This window comes from Arachis hypogaea, chromosome 3 (genome assembly GCF_003086295.3).
Source record: "Arachis hypogaea cultivar Tifrunner chromosome 3, arahy.Tifrunner.gnm2.J5K5, whole genome shotgun sequence".
NCBI lineage: Eukaryota > Viridiplantae > Streptophyta > Magnoliopsida > Fabales > Fabaceae > Arachis > Arachis hypogaea.
The window spans coordinates 65,565,191-65,583,091 of NC_092038.1; the positions used below are offsets into that span (position 1 = coordinate 65,565,191).

The window sequence follows — 17,901 nt, forward strand, 5'->3', positions numbered from 1 at the left end:
CTGACGGTTCATCTTGTTGCTCAAATTAGGTAATTTTCTTTTCAGAAAGTTTTCAAAAATCTTTCAAAATTTTTTCTTTGTTTTGGTTTTTCCAAAAAGTAACTTTCGAAAAAAACAAAAAAATCATAAAATCATAAAAATAAAAAATATTTTTGTGTTTCCTGTTTGAGTCTAGAGTCAATTTGCAAGTTTGGTGTCAATTGCATATTTTTATTTTTTTTCTCAAAAATATTTTTAGAAAACTCATGCATGGTATTCTTCATGATCTTCTAGCTATTCTTGGTAAGTCTTCTTGTTTGATGTTGATATTTTCTTGTTTTGTGTTTTTTTGTTGTTTCTCCTATGCATTTTTGAATTCTTAGTGTCTAAATATGAAATTTTTCTAAGTTTGGTGTCTTGCATGTTTTTCTTTTCTTGAAAATTTTTCAAAAATAAGTCTTGATGTTCATCTTGATCTTCAAAGTGTTCTTGGTGTTCATCTTGACATTCATAGTGTTCTTGCATGCATTAAGTGTTTTGATCCAAAATTTTCATATTTTGGGTCATATTTGTGTTTTTCTCTCTCCTCATTTAAAAATTCAAAAATAAAAAAATATATTTTCCTTATTTTTCTCATAATTTTCGAAAATTTGAGTTGACTTAGTCAAAATTTTTTTAAAACTTAGCTATTTCTTATAAGTCAAGTCAAATTTTCAATTTTAAAAATCCTATCTTTTCTAAATCTTTTTCAAAAATCAAATCTTTTTCATTTTTTATTATTTTCAAAATTTTTAAAATTTATTTTCAAAATCTTTTTCTTATCTTTATTTCAAAATTTCGAAAACTTCACTAACAATTAATGTGATTGATTCAAAAATTTGAAGTTTGTTACTTTCTTGTTAAGAAAGGTTCAATCTTTAAATTCTAGAGTCATATCTTTTAGTTTCTTGTTAGTCAAGTAACCAATTTTAATTTTAAAAAAATCAAATCTTTTCCAAAATATCTTTTTCAATCATATCTTTTCAAAATATCTTTTTCAAATCATATCTTTTTCAAAATTGATTTCAAAATTCTTTTCTAACTTCTTATCTTTTCAAAATTGATTTTCAAATCTTTTTCAACTAACTAATTGACTTTTTGTTTGTTTCTTATCTTTTTCAAAACCACCTAACTACTTTCCTCTCTCTAATTTTCGAAAATTACCTCCCTCTTTTTCAAAATTCTTTTTTTAACTAATTGTTTCAAATTTTAATTTTTATTTTATCCCTTTTCTTAATTTTCAAATTTTAACTTTAATATTTTTCTTTTATTTTAGTTAATTTTCAAAAACTCTTCTCTCTCATCTCTTTCTATTTATTTATTCATTTATTAACACTTCTCTTCATCTTAAAATTCGAACCCCCTCTTCCTCTCTGAGTTCAAATTTTCCTATTTTCCTTCTTCTATTCTTTTCTTCTTCTACTAACATAAAGGAATCTCTATACTGTGACATAGAGGATTCCTCTTCCTTTTCTATTCTCTTCTTTTTTATACGAGCAGGAGCAAGGACAAGGACATTCTTGTTGAAGCAGATACTGAACCTGAAAGGACTCTGAAGAAGAAGCTAAGAGAAGCTAAAGCACAACAATCCAGGGAAAACCTTACAGAGAATCTCGAAAAAGAGAGAGACATGGCTGAAACCAATAACAATGGTGGAGGCGCAAGGAGGATGCTTGGTTATTATACTACACCTACTTCCAAATTTGATGGAAGAAGTATCTCAATCCCTGTCATTGGAGCAAACAATTTTGAGCTGAAACCTCAACTAGTTGCTCTAATGCAACAGAACTGCAAGTTTTATGGACTTCCATCAGAAGATCCCTATCAGTTTTTAACTGACTTCTTGCAAATCTGTGAGACTGTTAAGACTAATGGAGTAGATCCTGAAGTCTGCAGGCTCATGCTTTTCCATTTTGCTGTAAGAGACAGAGCTAGAACATGGTTGGACTCACAACCTAAAGATAGCCTTGACTCTTGAGATAAGCTGGTCACAACCTTCTTGGCCAAGTTCTTTCCTCCTCAAAAGCTGAGCAAGCTTAGAGTGGATATTAGACCTTCAAGCAAAAAGATGGTGAATCCCTCTATGAAGCTTGGGAAAGATACAAGCAAATGACCAAAGAGTGTCCTTCTGACATGCTTTTAGAGTGGACCATTCTGGATATATTCTATTATGGTCTATCTGAGTTCTCTAAGATGTCACTGGACCATTCTGTAGGTGGATCCATTCCCCTAAAGAAAACGCCTGCAGAAGCTCAAGAACTTATTGAAATGGTTGCAAACAACCAAATCATGTACACTTCTGAGAGGAATCTTGTGAGTAATGGGACGCCTCAGAGGAAGGGAGTTCTTGAAATTGATACTCTGAATGCTATATTGGCTCAAAACAAAATGTTGACTCAGCAAGTCAACATGATTTCTCAAACTCTGAATGGATGGCAAAATGCATCCAACAGTACTAAAGAGGTATCTTCTGAAGAAGAAGCTTATGATCCTGAGAACCTTGCAATGGCAGAGGTAAATTACATGGGTGAACCTTATGGAAACACCTATAATTCCTCATAGGGAAATCATCCAAATTTCTCATGGAAAGATCAACAAAAGCCTCAACAAGGCTTTAATAATGGTGGAAGAAACAGGCTTAGCAATAGCAAGCCTTTTCCATCATCTTCTCAGCAACAGACAAAGAATTCTGAGCAGAGCCCCTCTAGCAACATAGTCTCTGATCTGTCTAAAGCCACTTTAAGTTTCATGAGTGAAACAAGGTCCTCCATTAGAAATTTGGAGGCACAAGTGGGCCAGCTAAGTAAGAAAATCACTGAAACTCCTCCTAGTACTCTCCTAAGCAATACAGAAGAGAATCCAAAAAGAGAGTGCAAAGCCATTGATATAATCAATATGGACGAATGCACAAAGGAGGAGAAGGACGTGAATCCCAGTGAGGAAGACCTCCTGGGACATTCTCTGAACAAAAAGGAGTTCCAAACTGAGGAACCTAAGGAATCTGAGGCTCACCTAGAGACCATAGAGATTTCATTGAACCTCCTTTTGCCATTCATGAGCTCTGAGAACTATTCTTCCTCTGAAGAGGATGAAGATGTAACTGAAGAGCAAGTTGCTCAATATCTAGGAGCCATCATGAAGCTGAATGCCAAGTTGTTTGGTAATGAGACTTGGAAAGGTGAACCTCCCTTGCTCATTAGTGAACTAGATACATGGGTTCAGCAAACTCTACCTCAAAAGAAACAAGATCCTGGTAAATTCTTAATACCCTGTACCATAGGCACCATAACCTTTGAGAAGGCTCTGTGTGACCTAGGGTCAGGTATAAATCTTATGCAACTCTCTGTAATGGAAAAACTCGGGATCTTTGAGGTACAAGCTACAAGAATCTCATTAGAGATGGCAGACAAGTCAATAAAATAAGCTTATGGATTGGTAGAGGACGTGTTAGTGAAGGTTAAAGGCCTTTACATCCCTACTAATTTCATAATCCTAGACACTGGGAAGGAAGAGGATGAATGCATCATCCTTGCAAGACCCTTCCTAGCCACAACAGGAGCTGTGATTGATGTTGACAGAGGTGAACTAGTCCTTCAATTGAATGGGGACTACCTTGTGTTTAAAGCTCAAGGTTATCCTTCTGTAACCATGGAAAATAGGCACGATAAGCTTCTCTCAATATAGAGTCAAATAAAGCTCCCACAATAAAACTCTAAGTTTGGTGTTGGGAGGCCACAACCAAACTCTAAATTTGGTGTTGAACCCCCACATTCAAACTCTAAGTTTGGTGTTGGGAGGTCCCAACAATGCTCTGAACATCTGTGAAGCTCCATGAGAGCTCACTGTCAAGCTATTGACATTAAAGAAGCGCTTATTGGGAGGCAACCCGATTTTTATTTATCTATATATTTTCTATTGTTCTTTTATGTTTTATTAGGTTTATGATCATGTGGAGTCACAAAATAATTACAAAAATTAAAAATAGAATAAAAAACAGCAGAAGAAAAAGCACACCCTGGAGGAAGAGCTTACTGGCATTTAAACGCCAGTAAGGAGTATCTGGCTGGCGTTCAACGCCAGAATAGAGCATGAGGCTGGCGTTCAATGCCAGAACAGAGCATGAAGCTGGCGTTGAACGCCAGAAACAAGCAGTAGTCTGGCGTTTAAACACCAGGATTGCACCCTGAGGAAAGCTGGCGTTTAACGCCAAAAAGAAACATTAGACTGGCGTTAAACGCCAGAAGCAAGCATGGAAGTGGCGTTCAACGCCAGAAACTTGCTGCAGATTGGTGTTGAATGCCCAAAATAAGCATGGAAGTGGCGTTCAATGCTAGAAACATGCTGCAGTCTGGCGTTAAACACCAGGATTGCTTACAAAGGGCATTTTATACGCCTAAAGGGTGCAGGGATGAGAAATCCTTGACACCTCAGGATCTGTGGACCCCACAAGATCACCACCTACCTCAACTCACCTTTACTCCTCTTCACACAATCCAATGACACTCTTCCCTAAACACCCTTCACCAATCACCTCAATCTCTCTTCCCCATCACCTCTTCACTAGTCACATCCATCCACTCTTCCCCATAAACCCCACCTACCTTCAAATTCAAAATCTCTTTCCCACCCAGTCCCACCCTAAATGACCGAACCTAATACCCTCTCCCTCCACTATATAAACCCCTCCATCCTTCTTCATTTTCGCACAATACAACCCTATCTTCTTCCCCTTGGCCGAAACCCACACCTCTCTCCCTCTCCTCCATATCTTCTTCTTTTTCTTCTTCTATTCTTTCTTCTCTTGCTCGAGGGCGAGCAACATTCTAAGTTTGGTGTGGTAAAAGCATAGCTTTTTTTGTTTTTTCATAACCATTGATGGCACCTAAGGCTGAAGAAACCTCTAGAAAGAGGAAAGGGAAGACTAAAGCTTCCACATCCAAGTCATAGGAGATGGAGAGATTCATCTCTAAATGCCATCAAGACCACTTCTATGAAGTTGTGGCCAAGAAGAAGGTGATCCCTGAGGTCCCTTTCATGCTCAAGAAAAATGAGTATTCGGAGATCCGACATGAGATCCAAAAAAGAGGTTGGGAAGTTCTTACCAACCCCATTCAACAAGTCAGAATCTTAATGGTTCATGAGTTCTATGCCAATGCATGGATCACTATGAACCATGATCAAAGTATGAACCCGAATCCAAAGAATTATCTTACAGTGGTTCGGGGGAAATGCTTAGATTTCAGTCCGAAAAATGTGAGGTTGGCGTTCAACTTGCCTATGATGCAAGAAGACACACGCCCCTACACTAGAAGGGTCAACTTTGATCAAAGGTTGGACCAAGTCCTCATAGACATATGTGTGGAAGGAGCTCAATGGAAAAGAGACTCAAAAGACAAGCCAGTTCAATTGAGAAGACTGGACCTTAAGCCTGTAGCTAGAGGATGGTTGGAGTTCATCCAATGCTCCATCATCCCCACTAGCAACCGATCCGAAGTAACTGTGGATCGGGCCATCATGATCCTTGCATCATGATTGGAGAGGAAGTAGAAGTTCATGAAGTCATCTCTCTAGAACTCTACAAAGTAGCCAAAAAGCCCTCCACCTTGGCAAGGCTAGCTTTTCCTCATCTCATTTGCCATCTATGCTACTCAGCTGGAGTTGTCATAGAAGGAGACATCCTTATTGAAGAGGACAAACCCATCACTAAGAAGAGGATGGAGCAAACAAGAGAGCCTATTCATGGATCTCAAGAGATGCATGAGGAAGCTCATCATCAAGAAATTCCTGAGATGCCTCAAGGGATGTATTTTCCTCCAAATAACTATTAGAAACAACTCAACACTTCTCTAGAAGGATTGAGTCATGACATGACCCAATTAAGGGTGGAACACCAAGAGCACTCCATCATTCTCAATGAGATTAGAGAAGATCAAAGAGCTATGAGGGAGGAGCAACAAAGGCAAGGAAGAGACATAGAGGAGCTCAAGAACACCATTGGTCCTTCAAGGAGAAGGCACCACCATCACTAAGGTGGACTCATTCCTTAACTTCCTTGCTCTTATATCTCTGTTTTTCGGTTTTTAAGCTTCATGTTTGTCTATGTTTGTGTCTTTATTACATGATCATTAGTGTCTAGTGTCTATGTCTTAAGGCTATGAATAATTCCATGAATCCTTCACCTTTCTTAAATGAAAAATGTTTTTAATACAAAAGAATAAGAAGTACATGAGTTTTGAATTCATCCTTGAAATTAGTTTAATTATATTGATGTGGTGACAATACTTTTTATTTTCTGAATGAATGCTTGAACAGTGCATATTTTTTATCTTGTTGTTTATGAATGTTAAAATTTTTGGCTCTTGAAAGAATGATGAAAAAGAGAAATGTTATTGATAATCTGAAATATCATAAAATTGATTCTTGAAGCAAGAAAAAGCAGTGAAAAAGCAAAAGCTTGCGAAAAAAATATGAAAGAAAAAGAAAAAGCAACCAGAAAAAACCAATAGCCCTTAAAACCAAAAGGCAACGGTAAAAAGGATCCAAGGCTTTGAGCATCAATGGATAGGAGGGCCCAAGGAAATAAAACCCAGGCCTAAGCGGCTAAATCAAGCTGTCCCTAACCATGTGCTTGTGGCATGCAAGTCCAAGTGAAAAGCTTGAGACTGAGTGGTTAAAGTCGTGATCCAAAGCAAAAAGAGTATGCTTAAGAGCTTTGGACACCTCTAACTGGGGACTTTAGCAAAGCTGAATCACAATCTGAAAAGGTTCACCCAGTCATGTGTCTGTGGCATTTATGTATCTGGTGGTAATACTGGAAAACAAAGTGCTTAGGGCCACGGCCAAGACTCATAAAAGTAGTTGTGTTCAAGAATCAACATACTTAACTAGGAGAATCAATAACACTATTTGAACTCTGAATTCCTATAGATGCCAATCATTATAAACTTCAAAGGATAAAGTGAGATGCCAAAACTGTTCAGAAGCAAAAAGCTATAAGTCCCGCTCATCTAATTAGAACTAATATTCATTGATATTTTGAGATTTATGGTATATTCTCTTCTTTTTATCCTATTTAATTTTTAGTTGCTTGGGAACAAGCAACAATTTAAGTTTGGTGTTGTGATAAGCGGATAAATTATACGCTTTTTGGCATTATTTTTAGGTAGTTTTTAGTAGGATCTAGCTACTTTTAGGGATGCTTTTTATTAGTTTCTATGCAAAATTCACATTTCTGGACTTTACTATGAGTTTGTGTACTTTTCTGTGATTTCACATATTTTCTGGCTGAAATTGAGAGACCTGAGCAAAAATCTTATTCAGGCTGAAAAAGGACTGCTGATGTTGTTGGATTCTGACCTCCCTACACTCGAAATGGATTTTCTGGAGCTACAGAACTCCAAAAGGCATGCTCTCATCAGCATTGGAAGGTAGACATCCAGGGCTTTCCAGAAATATATAATGGTCCATACCTTGTTCGAGCTTAGATGACGCAAATTGGCGTTCAATGCCAGTTCCATGCTGCATTCTGGAGTAAAACGCCAGAAACATGTCACAAACCAGAGTTAAACGCCAAACAGACGTTACAACTTGGCGTTTAACACCAACAGAAGCCTCTGCACGTGTAAAGCTCAAGCTCAGCCCAAGCACACACCAAAGTCGGCCCTAGAAGTGGATTTCTGCACTTAGAATTATTTCTGTAAACCCTAGTAGCTAGTCTAAGTATAAATAGGACTTTTTACTATTGTAATTTCATTTTGGTATAGTCTTTTGACCGCGTCTTATCTTGGTATATATCTTTGGACGTTTAGTTCTTAGACTTTGGGGGCTGGCCATTCGGCCATGCCTGAACCTTGATCACTTATGTATTTTCAACGTTGGAGTTTCTACACACCATAGATTAAGGTGTGGAGCTCTGCTGTACCTTGAGTTTTAATGCAAAGTACTACTGTTTTCTATTAAATTCGTGCTTATTCTTATTCTAAGATATTCGCTGCACTCCAACCTGATGGATGTGATGATCCGTGATACTCATCATCATCCATCTCTATGAACGCGTGCTTGACAACCACGTCCGTTTTTCCTTAGACCGGGCGTGTGTCTCTTGGATTCCTTAATCAGAATCTTCGTGGTATAAGCTAGAGCCCTTTGGCGGCCATTCTTGAGAATCCGGAAAATCTAAATCTTGTCTGTGGTATTCCGAGTAGGATTCAGGGATTGAATGACTATGACAAGCATCATACTCGCGATTGTTGGGCGTGGTGACAGACGCAAAAGAATCAATAGATTATATTCCGACATGATCGAGAACCGATAGATGATTAGCCGTGCTGTAACAAAAGCATTTAGACCATTTTCAATGAGAGGATGGGAAGTAGCCATTGACAACGGTGATGCCCTACATACAGCTTGCCATGGAAAGGAGTAAGAAGGATCGAAGGAAGGCAGTAAGAAAGCAGAAATTCAGAAGAGACAAAGGATCTCCATACACTTATCTAAAATTTCCACCAAGGATCTACATAAGTATCTCTTTCATCTATCTTATGCTTTATTTATTATTATTTTCAAAAACCATTTTAACCAATTGAATCCGCCTGATTGAGATTTACAAGATAACCAGAGCTTGCTTCATACCAACAATCTCCGTGGGATCGACCCTTACTCACGTAAGGTTTATTACTTGGACGACCCAGTGCACTTGCTGGTTAGTTGTGCGAAGTTGTGAAGATAACCATCAATGCGTACGCGTGACTGACGCATACACGTAACATGCGCCACGTGCAAAAAACGCAGAAAAATGCTGGGGGTAATTTCTGGGCTATTTTGACCCATATTTTAGCCCAGAAAACACATATTAGAAGCTGTAGAATGGACAAAACATGTGGTCCCCACCCATCAACTGAAGACCTGCTGGTTATTCTAATTTAAATTCAAATCTAATTTTTAGGAAAAGATATTATTTTTAAATTTTAGATTATTAGATTTTTAATTTATTAGGATTAGTTATAAAAAGGGATTCCATTAGTTAACTTAGGAGGGCATCAGATTGGAAATCTGTACATTTGAGGAAAATCCTATTTTTCTCTGAACCATGAGCAACTAATCCTCCATTGTTAAGGTTAGGAGCTCTGTCTATCTGTACGGATTGATTTTATTACTTTTTCTATTTTAATTCATGTATGAATTTATAATTTAAGAATTGTTTTTGCTCTTTATTTTATGAATTTGGGTGGAACGGAAGTATGACCCTCTTTCTATTTGAGTTCTTGTAAAACTTGGAAAAGCTCTTTACTTGAACAACAGCTTGAAAATATATTCTCCTATTATTTGTATTTAACAGGATACGTGACATATAATCCTCTTATTTTTGGGTAATTAGAATTTTTGTGGCATATGAACTGGAATTTGAACTTCACCCTCTAAATTGAATTAATTGACCAAGGCATTGGCAGTCGATGAATTTTAGAGGAGAGTAGAAAGGTAAAAGGAATTTGGGTCTAGTCACATATAGTTTGTCGTAAATTAAATCCTACATGATTAAAATAGTTAGTAAGAAAAGTTAATCCAGAAAAATAGATAACTCTGAAGCCTTTACTGTTTCTCCAATATTTTATTTTCAACTTATTTACTTGCATGCCTGCCTTCTGATATTTTCAACTTAACCCTTTTGAACATCCAAACACTATTTTTTGCTTGCATAACTAAGTAAATCATTTAACCATGGTTGCTTAATCCATCAATCCTCGTGGAATCGACCCTCACTCACCTGAGGTATTACTTGGTACAACCCGGTGCACTTGCCGGTTAGTTTGTGGGTTATAAACACCGCACCAACTTTCACCTCATTACCTATCATGATGCAATGGATTATTACTGCTCGCCTAATAGTAACTTCAGAACGGTTGTTAGTGGGAAGTATGGAATGCCCAATAAAGTATAGCCAACTCCTAGCAACTGGTTTGAGATCCATTCTCCTCAGTTGGTTTGGTTTGCCCTTCTTGTCATTGATCCACTGAGTTCTAAGCAGACATATGTCCTCAAGGACTTGATCTAGCCTCGGATAAGCTATTACCCTCCTATTAAAGGAGTTAGGGTCATCCTTTTACGGGGGTAATTTGAATATATCCCTTACCTTATCCAGATTGAAATGTAGAGTCTTTCCTCGGACCATGGTGCGCCATGTATGGAATCCTTGCCCATCTTTCTTTCGTTTTTCTGTCATCCACAAATTTGCATAAAATTCATGGATCATCACTATTCCAACATTAGTTCTAGGGTTGGTTAGAATTTCCCAACCCGTCATTCTAATATGTTCTTGGATTTCTGGATATGCATCTTCTTTTAAGTCAAACTTGACTTCCGGAATCACTATTTTCTTGCTCATTACATTATAGTAATGCTCTTCATGAAGCTTGGAATAGAATCTGTGAGGTTTATAGGCAGTTGTTGGTGGAGCATTTTCTTTCTTATTTCTTGATGTAGATCTTCCACTTCTTGGAACCATGGATTATAAATAATTGAAAGAGAAATACTTTTGCCACACCAAACTTAAAATATTTGCTCGTCCCAAGCAATAAGAAGAGGAATAGGAGACGTGTGGAAGAGGAAGAAGGGCATGAGGGGGTAGAGAGATTCGAATGTGGAGGAAGATGAGGGAGGGTAGGTCTTTATAAATTTTGAATTTTGAAAGATATGAGAAAGAACAAGATATGATCAAAAATCGATTTGAATAAAGAAAGATTTTAAAAAGATTTGAAAGTGGGTCATGTGGAAAGAAAGGATATTCATAAAGAAAAGGTATCAATGATAACTAAAAGCTTTGAAAAAGAAATGAATTGAAAGAGATTTAATTTGAAAAGATAAGATTGGAAATTAAGTTGTTGGACGAGATATGGTTTAAATTCAAATTAAATTAAAATAGATAGTGATTTGAAGAGAAGATTGATGAAAATATATGATTTTAAACAAATATGGTTTGACCAAGTCAACCCTTCTTTCTCACCGTTGAAAATTTGAATGGATGGTTCTCCCCCTCTTGGGCGTTCAACACCAGTAAAGGGTTATCCCAGGGTGTTTTGTTTTCAATTCTGTACATCTCTATCTTCATTCTAAGAACTGCACATGATCACAAACGTTAAAAAGCAAAGGAAAACTATGAATTTTGATAGGAAATGAATTGGGGATGAATATGAATGAGAATAAATGAAAGGACTAAAACATTAATACATTACTTATGGTTGGGTTGCTTCCCAACAAGCGCTTCCTTACCGTCATTAGCTTGACCTTACTGTAGTCATGTTAGCAACAGTGTAGAGCTCTCTTGCTCTAGATTGTCCCCTAGATAATGCTTTACTCTCTGTCCATTCACTGTAAATCTTTTATCTGAGTGTCTGTCTTAGAATTCTATATGACCATAGGGTGATACATTAGTGACCTGGTGCACGAAATTGTAATCTCTAACAATGGCACTCAACTTGGTATGCGCGTTCATAATCTCAGCACTTTCTTCACAACTCTGCACAACTAACCAGCAAGTGCACTGGGTCGTCCAAGTAATAAACCTTACGTGAGTAAGGGTCGATCCCACGGAGATTGTCGGCTTGAAGCAAGCTATGGTCACCTTGTAAATCTCAGTTAGGCGGATTCAAGTGGTTATGGAGTTTTAATAATTAAAAGATAAATAAACAGAAAATAAAGATAGAGATACTTATGTAATTCATTGGTGAGAATTTCAGATAAGTGCATAGAGATGCTTTGTTCCTGTTGAATCTCTGCTTTCCTACTACCTTCATCCAATCCTTCATACTCCTTTCCATGGCAAGCTGTATGTTGGATTTCACCGGCATCAATGGCTACATTCCGTCCTCTTAGTGAAAAAGGTCCTCTACGGTTTCCCGCATGGTTAATGAGCTGTTGGTTCTCAATCATGTAAGAATAGGATTTACTATCCTTTTGCGTCTGTCACTATGTCCTACAGTCGTGAGTTTGAAGCTCGTCACAGTCATCCCATCCTAGATCCTACTCGGAATACCACATACAATGTTTAGACTTTCTGGATCTCAAGTATGCTGCCAATGGATTCTAGCTTATACCACGAAGACTCTGATCTCAAAGAGTTGAAGGCTCTATTGTCAGGAGAGGCAATCAACATGCATGAGTTAGGAGTCCAAGAGATACATGTTCAATCTTAAGTAGAACGGAAGTGGTTGTCAGTCACGCGTTTATAGGCGAGAATGATGATGAGTGTCACAGATCATCACATTCATTAGGTTGAAGTGCAAGCGAATATCTTAGAATAAGAATAAGCATGAATTGAATAGAAAACAGTAGTAATTGCATTAATACTCGAGGAACAGCAGAGCTCCAGACCCTTAATCTATGGTGTGTAGAAACTCCACCGTTGAAAATACATAAGTGGTATGGAGGTCCAGGCATGGCCGAATGGCCAGCCTCCCCAAGTATGAAAATATGATATCCAGAATGTCTCTATAATCTGAAGAAGAAAATAAATAGTAAAAGGTCCTATTTATAATGAAACTAGCTACTAGGGTTTACAGAAATAGGTAAATGATGCAGAAATCCACTTCCGGGCCTGCTTGGTGTGTGCTTGGGCTGAGCATTGAGCTTCACATGTGTAGAGGCTTTTCTTAGAGTTAAACGCCAGCTTTGGAGCCAGTTTGGGCGTTTAACTCCAACTTTGATGCCAGTTCTGGTGTTTTGACGCCAGAATAGGGCAGAGAGCTGGCATTTTGACACCATTTTACGTCGTCAAAACTCGTGCAAAGTATAAACTATTATATATTGCCCGAAAGACCTGGATGTCTACTTTCCAATGCAATTAAGAGCGTGTCATTTGGAGTTCTGTAGCTTCAGAAAATATACTTCGAGTGAAGGGAGGTCAGAATCCAACAGCATCTGCAGTCCTTTGTTAGCCTCTGAATCAGATTTTCGTTCAGATCCGTCAATTTCATCCAGAAAATACCTGAAATCATAGAAAAACACAAAAACTCATAGTAAAGTCTAGAAATATGAATTTTGCTTAAAAACTAATAAAAATATATTAAAAACTAACTAAATCATACTAAAAACAATGCCAAAAAGTGTATAAATTATCCGCTCATCACAACACCAAACTTAAATTGTTGCTTGTCCCCAAGCAACTAAAAAAAATAGGATAAAAAGAAGAGAATATACAATGAATCCCACAGTATTAATGAAACTTAGTTCTAATTAGATGAGCGGGGCTTGTAGCTTTTTGCTTCTGAATAGTTTCGGCATCTCACTTTTTCCTTTGAAATTCAAAATGATTGGCATCTATAGGAACTCAGAATTTTAGATAGTGTTATTGATTCTCCTAGTTCAGTACGTTGATTCTTTAACACAACTTATTTATGAGTGTTGGTCGTGACCCTAAGCACTTTCTTTTCTAGTATTACCACCGTATACATAAATGCCACAGACACATAACTGCGTGAACCTTTTCAGATTGTGACTCAGCTTTGCTAAAGTCCCTAGTTAGAGGTGTCCAGAGTTCTTAAGCACATTCTTTTTGCTTTGGATCACGACTTTAACCACTCAGTCTCAAGCTTTTCACTTGGACCTTCATGACACAAGCACATGGTTAGGGACAGCTTGATTTAGCCGCTTAGGCCTGGATTTTATTTCCTTGGGCCCTCCTATCCATTAATGCTCAAAGCCTTGGATCCTTTTTACCCTTGCCTTTTGGTTTAAAGGGCTATTGGCTTTTTCTACTTGCTTTTTCTTTTTTCTTTCCTTTTTTTTGCCACTTTTTTCTCTTTTTTTTCACTGCTTTTTCTTGCTTCAAGAATCAATTTCATGATTTTTCAGATTATCAATAACATTTTTCTTTGTTCATCATTCTTTCAAGAGCCAACAATTTTAACACTAATAAACAACAAGATCAAAAATATGCACTATTCAAGCATTCATTCAGAACAAAAAGTATTGCCACCACATCAAAATAATTAAACTAGTTTCAAGATAAAATTTGAAATCCAAGTACTTCTTTTTCTTTTGTAATTAAGCACATTTTTCATTTAAGAGAGGTGAAGGATTCATGGAATTATTCATAGCTTTAAGACATAGACACTAGACACTAATGATCATGTAGTGAAGACACAAACATAGATAGAACATACAGCATAAATCCGAAAAATAGAAAAATAAATAGACAAGGAGATTAAGGAATGAGTCCACCTTAGTGAGGGTGGTGTCTTCCTCCTCTTGAAGAACCAATGGTGCTCTTGAGCTCTTCTATATCTCTTCCTTGCCTTTGTTGCTCCTCCCTCATAGCTCTTTGATATTCTCTAATCTCATGGAGAATGATGGAGTGCTCTTGGTGTTCCACCCTTAATTGGTCCATGTTGTAACCCAAGCTTTCCAAAGAAGTGTTGAGTTACTCCCAATAATTGTGTGGAGGAAATTGTATCCCTTGAGGCATCTCAGGGATTTTTTGATGAGGGACTTCCTCATGCTCTTGTTGAGTGCCATGAATGGGCTCTCTAGTTTGCTCCATCCTCTTCTTAGTGATGGACTTGTCCTCTTCAATAAGGATGTCTCCCTCTATGACAATCCCAGCTGAATACCAAAGGTGACATATGAGATGAGGAAAGGTTAATCTTGCCAAAGGTGAGGACTTGTCAGCCAGCTTTTAGAGTTCTAGAGGTATGATTTCATGAACTTCTACTTCCTCTCCAATCATGATACTATGGATCATCATGGCCCGATCCACAGTTACCTCAGATCGGTTGCTAGTGGGAATGATAGAGCGTTGGATGAACTCCAACCATCCTCTAGCCACAGGCTTAAGATCCGGTCTTCTCAATTGAACCGGGTTGCCTCCTGATCCTCTTTTCCATTGAGCTCCTTCTACACATATGTCCATGAGGACTTGGTCCAACCTTTGATCAAAGTTGACCCTTCTAGTGTAAGGGCGTGCGTTTTCTTCCATCATTGGCAAATTGAACGCTAGCCTCACGTTTTTCGGACTAAAATCTAAATATTTCCCTCGAACCATTGTAAGCCAATTCTTTGGGTTTGGGTTCATACTTTGATCATGGTTTCTTGTGATCCATGTGTTTGCATATAACTCTTGAACCATTAAGATTCTGACTTGTTGAATGGGGTTGGCAAGAACTTCCTAACCTCTTCTTCGGATCTCTTGTCGGATCTCCGAATATTCTCCCTTTTTGAGTCTAAAAGGGACCTCAGGGATCACCTTCTTCTTGGCCACAACTTCATATAAGTGGTCTTGATGGACCTTTGAGATGAATCTTTCTCTCTCTCATGACTCAGAGGTGGAGGCAGTTGCCTTAGGTGCCATAAATGGTTATGGAAAAACAAAAAGCAATGCTTTTACCACACCAAACTTAAAATATTTGCTCGTCCTCGAGCAAAAGAAGAAGGAAAGATGTAGAAGAAGAAGAAAATGGAGGAGATGGAGGGTGTATAGGGTTCGGCCAAGAGGGGAAGAAGGTGTTTGTGATGTGTGAAAATGAATGGGTGAAGGAGGTACTTATACGGAGAGTGGCCGAATGGTTTGGGTGGGTTTGGGAGGGAAATAGTTTTGAATTTTGAAGGTGGGTGGGGTTTTTGGGGAAGAGTTAAGGAAGTAATTGGTGAAGGGTGTTTGGGGAAGAGATATGGAGGTGATTGGTGAAGGGTATTTGGGGAAGAATGTTGTAAAAAGGTGTGAAGAGGAGAGAGAGTGAGTTGAGGTTGGTGGGGATCTTGTGGGGTCCACAAATCCTGAGGGGTCAAGGAATTCTTCATCCCTACTCCAATTGGGCATTCACAATGCCTTAGAGTGCAATTCTGGCGTTTAAACACCAGTTTGCTGCCCTGTTCTGGCGTTTAAACGCCATCTTTCCTTCCTGTTATGGCATTTAAACGCCAGTTTGTTGCCCTGTTATGGCGTTTAAACGCCAGTCTGGTGTCCTATTCTGGCATTTAAACACCCAAAAAGGTGCCAGATTGGGCATTTAAACGCCTATTTTGCTACTCTTACTGCCGTTTAAACGCCAGTAAGTCCTTCCTCCAGGGTGTGCTATTTTCAATGCTATTTTTGATTTTTTTTCCTTTATTTTTGTAATTGTCTTTGTGACTTCACATGATCATCCACCTAAAAGAAAACAAAATAATATAGATAAAATTAAAATAAAATTGGGTTGCCTCCCAATAAGCGCTTCTTTAATGTCAATAGCTCGACAGTGAGCTCTCTGGAGCCTCACAGATGATCAGAGTATGGTTGAGATCTCTCAACACCAAACTTAGAGTTTGGCTGTGGCCTCCCAATACCAAACTTAGAGTTTAAATGTAGGGGCTCTGTTTGACTCTATATTGGGAGAAGCTCTTCATGCTTACTCTCCATGGTTACAGATGGAGAACCTTGAGTCTTTATTACAAGGCATTCTTCATTCATATGAAGGATCAACTCTCCTCTGTCAACATCAATGACAGCTCTTGCTGTGGCTAGGAAGGGTCTTCCAAGGATGATGGATTCATCCTCATCCCTCCTAGTGTCTAGGATTATAAAATCAACAGGGAAGTAAAGGCCTTCAACCTTCACTAGCACGTCCTCTACTAGTCCATAAGCCTTTTTCATAGATTTATCTGCCATCTCCAATGAGAATTTGGCAGCCTGTACCTCATAGATTCCCAGTCTCTCCATTACAGAGAGTGGCATCATGATTATCCCTGACCCCAGGTCACACAGAGCTTTTTCAAAGGTCATAGTGCCCATGGTACAGGGTATTAAGAATTTACCAGGATCCTATTTCTTTTGAAGTAAATTTTGCTGAACCAATGTATTTAGTTCATTGGTGAGCAAGGGAGGCTCTTCCTCCCAAGTCTCATTACCAAATAGCTTGGCATTCAGCTTCATGATTGCTCCTAAATATTGGGCGACTTGCCCTTCAACAATGTCTTCATCCTCTTCAGAAGATGAATAGTCATCAGAGCTCATGAATGGTAAAAGAAGGTCCAAGGGAATCTCTATGGTCTCTGTATGAGCCTCAGATTCCTTTGGTTCCTTATTAGGGTATTCCTTACTGACCATTGGACGTTCCCTGAGGTCATCCTCATTGGGATTCATGTCCTCCACCCCCTCTAAGTTTCGGCCATGTTAATTATATCAATGGCCTTGCACTCTCCTTTGGGATTCTCTTCTGTATTGCTTGGGAGAGTGCTAGGAGGAGTTTCAGTAACCCTTTTACTCAGCTGGCCCACTTGTGCCTCCAAATTTCTAATGGAAGATCTTGTTTCAGTCATGAAACTAAGAGTGGCCTTAGATAGATCAGAGACTATGTTTGCTAAGCTAGAAGGATTCTGCTCAGAATGCTCTGTCTGTTGCTGAGATGATGATGGGAAAGGTTTGCTATTGCTAAACCTGTTTCTTCCACCATTGTTATTATTGAAGCCTTGCTTCTGTTGATCCTTCCATGAAAAATTTGGATGATTTTTCCATGAAAGATTATAGGTGTTCCCAAAGGCTTCACCCATGTAATTCACCTCTACCATTGCAGGGTTCTCAGGATCATAAGCTTCTTCTTCAGAAGATGCTTCTTTAGTACTGTTGAATGCATTTTACAATCCATTTAGACTCTGAGAGATCATATTGACTTGTTGGGTCAATATTTTGTTCTGAGCCAGTGTGGCATTCAGAGCATCAATTTCAAGAACTCCTCTCTTTTGAGGTGTTCCATTACTCATAGGATTCCTCTCAGAGGTATACATGAACTGGTTATTTGCAACCATTTCAATAAGTTCCTGAGCTTCTGTAGGCATTTTCTTTAGGAGAATGGATCCACCTGTAGAGTGCTCCAGTGACATCTTGAAAAATTCAGACAGGCCATCATAGAATATATC

The 17,901-nt window shown here is 38.3% G+C and overlaps 1 non-coding gene across 1 annotated transcript; it reads right to left on the minus strand.

Moving 5' to 3' along the window:
* Positions 1-2,050: 2,050 nt before the first annotated feature.
* On the minus strand, positions 2,051-2,157 carry LOC112792938 (small nucleolar RNA R71). The gene has a single exon (XR_003197655.1). It is a non-coding gene; the product is annotated as a small nucleolar RNA R71 (small nucleolar RNA).
* Between the last annotated feature and the right edge of the window lie 15,744 nt (positions 2,158-17,901).